The sequence below is a fragment of the Castor canadensis genome, chromosome 7 (genome assembly GCF_047511655.1).
Source record: "Castor canadensis chromosome 7, mCasCan1.hap1v2, whole genome shotgun sequence".
In the NCBI taxonomy this organism is placed as follows: domain Eukaryota; kingdom Metazoa; phylum Chordata; class Mammalia; order Rodentia; family Castoridae; genus Castor; species Castor canadensis.
In genome coordinates, this window is record NC_133392.1 from 47,898,783 (window position 1) to 47,902,313 (window position 3,531).

The window sequence follows — 3,531 nt, forward strand, 5'->3', positions numbered from 1 at the left end:
GGGAGATACACACACACACACACACACACACACACTATGTTGATTCTGTGTCTTTTAAGAACATTGGTCAACATACTTTGGTACTGAGGACATTTCTAGCAAACTAAAATCTTAAGGATCAGTTTCCAAAGTTGGTTCTGATGTTTCCAGAGTTGACTCTTTAAACCAATTAGCTCAAAAGGCAATGATCACTCTATTTCCAGTAGTAAAGAGCGCAGCGATAGTACATGGTATGTTCTGGCAATTGAAATACGCAGAATATCACTCTTAAACAAATACAAGAAGCAAGGACCTGGTGGCTAAATAATGATGCATTTGTACATCTTTATGAAACCAGTAATTATGGTGAAATATTAAAGTGAGCATCCTACTTATACAAGTAAGAATATTAATCAAAAAAAGGTAAGCTCTAACTCCATTATTTTATCCTTTCTAATAGCTTGGTAGAGGTAGAGCTCACCATTATTGATTAATGTCCTCACATCCTAAAGTAGAACACTTACTGTAATGTGTACTAGACACTGAGGCCCCATGTCAAACAAAATGGAACCACGAAGTGGAGCATACCTTAATAACCAATTATTTGTTTAGAACACAGCATTAACACATGCTGTATTATGGAGAAAGATGGCATCATTTCACCTAAATGACCTAAGATTTTTAACTGATCAAATGCTGAGCATATTATCATGTTATTGGGTTGTAAAAATAAAACATATTCTAACCTTTATACTAGATTGAACTGGAGGAAAGTGAAGTAGGAGGGATTTCAGAGTCAGTTTATGGGAATGATCCTTGGACAAATTGAAATTTAGTCTCAAAAGGAATAAAATGTCTTTTGGCGAGAAAGTTTTAATGTTTTCACTCAACTAATTACATTTCTTTTGAAACATTGTTAAATTTTTCATTACTATAATCAAATATGTGGATGATATGATTTATAATTTCCCTATAAATTCTAAAATTAAGTGATAATTATGATATACTTTTTAAGAGCACTCACCTCAAAATGAAGTAGAGTTATTACTTTCTTTCTTTAAAATATTTATTAAACACCAAGTGAGTGTAAAGCAAAGTTCTGGAAAATAAAAGAATTTGAGAATGATGAGTAAAGACATCTGCACTCAATAACTTTAAATAAATAAGTGATAAATAATATACAGCAATAAGATTCCCATGAAGTATTTATGCAATCTAGTTCCAGAAAAGAACATGCCTTTCCCCTTACATATCCTTTATCATTTGTAGTTAATCCAATTAAACTTGTTTGGTAAATGTGTGTGGTTGAGAGAAGTATGGAGGAGTGAAGTAGCACCAAAAAGATCATGTACTTTTATTTTTTATTTTTAAGGCAAGTTCTTGCTATATTGCTCAGTTCCCCTGGAACTTCAGATCTCAAGAGGTCCTATGACTTAAATCTCCCAATCAGCTGGGACTAAAGGTGCACACCACTGCACCTGACTGAAATTTTGAAAATTTAGAGCTTATCACACTAATTACGAACCACTGTATCAAAGCAGACTTAATTAGAAATTTTACATAAATCCAGTGTTTGTAGATGATCTGTATGTATCTGATAAAATATCCTAAAATTCTGCAGACTAAATGTCTGCAGAGACTAAATGTCTCTTTATTTAATTTAGTCTGGTTCAGGACAGTAATGAAGCCTAATATGTGTGAGTAGTGTTGGGAAGCAATGCAAACAATTGTTCTTTGTTGATTAAAGCAAAGGGATTTTTTTCCCTCATATGAAAATTTTATTTGTATTTGTATTTATTTTAATTTTATCATTTTGATAAAAATGATATATGCATATAATTATATAATGTAAATATAAGATTATGTACATATAAATAATGAAGTGATTACTACAGATGTCAATATTTCCATCACATTCCACAGCAACCTTTTTGGAAATAAGAAAAACTAAAATTTACTCTTTTAGCAATTTTCAAACTACAGTGCAATAATATTAAGAATAATCCTTAACTATACATTAAAATATCTAGGCTTATTCATTTACCCAATTGTAAATTAGTACCATTGACCTACATATCCCAATTTTCTCCCTCTCTTCCTCTGGTAAGGACCATTCTACCCAGGTCCTATGTACTAAACATCAGTTCTTGAATTCCAGATATTTTTCTTTTAGTGTCTGGCTGATTTCATTTTGTTTAATGTCCTTCAGTTTGATTCATGTTCTCATTTTAAGGCTGTAATAGTAATATAATACACACACACACCAGTTTTTCTTTTTATCCATTGTATTAGTTTTATTGTTACTGTGACCAAATACCTGACAGAAACAACTTAAGGAAGGAAAGATTTATTTTACTTACAGTTTCCTACATTTCAGTTCATCATAGTAGGGATCCGATGGCAGAGAAGAGTAGAGTACATCATGGAGTTCAGGAAGCAAAGAACAATACCAAGAAGGGGCCAGACAAAGATACAGCCCCCAAGAACATGTCCCCAGTAATCTACTGCCTGCAAGCAAGCCCCACCTTCCACTACCTCCCAATAGTCTCTTCAAGTTCTGAATCCGTCAATAGGTTAAGCTATACTAGGAGCTCTCGCAGGAGTTGGGCCTCTTCCTAAACCCGCACTGCTCAAGGACAAGGCCATGTTCCGCTCCAGCGCCAAGATCGTGAAGCCCAATGGCAAGAAGCCAGACGAATTAGAGTTGGGCATCTCCCAGGCGCTGCGCAAGCTGGAGATGAACTCGGACTTCAAGGTGCAGCTGCGGGAGCTCAACATCATGGCTGCCAAGGAAATTGAAATTGGTGGCGGTCGCAAAGCTATCATAATTTTTGTTCCAGTTCCTCAACTTAAGTCTTTCCAGAAAATGCAAGTCCGGCTAGTATGTGAACTGGAGAGAAAGTTCAGCAGGAAGCATGTGGTCTCCATCGCCCAGAAGAGAAGTCTGCCTAAGCCAACTCGAAAAAGCTTATGAAAAATAAGCAAAAACGTTCCCAGGAGCCTCACCCTGACAGCTGTGCACGATGCCATCATTGAGGACTTGGTCTTCCCCAGTAAAATTGTGGGCAAGAGGTTCCGCGTGAACCTGGATGGCAGCCGGCTCGTAAAGGTTCATTTGGACAAAGCGCAGCAGAACTACGCGGAACACAAGGTTGAAATGTTTTCTGGTGTCTATAAGAAGCTCACTGGCAAGGACGTTAATTTTGAATTCAGTTGTAAACAAAATGACTAAAGTATAATTCACAGTAAAATAAATAAATAAATAGGTTAAGCTATTCATTAAGTTAGAACCCTTATGATTTTATTGTTTCTGGAAATGCCATCACAGACACATCCAGAAGTGTGGTTTAATCTCCTAAGCATTTTTTAATTCAATCATAAACAAGATTGTCCATTTATCTATCAACTGACACATGGTTCCTCCAATTTCTTGGCTATTGTGAATAATATTTCAATGAACATAGGAGTGCAAATATCTCTATGAGGTGCTCATTTTATTTTCCTTAGATGCATAGCCAGCAGAGGGATTGCTGGGTCATATGATAGTTCTGT

The 3,531-nt window shown here is 35.6% G+C and overlaps 1 pseudogene; it reads left to right on the forward strand.

Annotated features, from left to right (window-relative positions):
* Window positions 1–2,623: 2,623 nt before the first annotated feature.
* LOC109676926 (small ribosomal subunit protein eS7-like) lies at window positions 2,624–3,211 on the forward strand (annotated as a pseudogene).
* The last annotated feature ends 320 nt before the right edge of the window (window positions 3,212–3,531 follow it).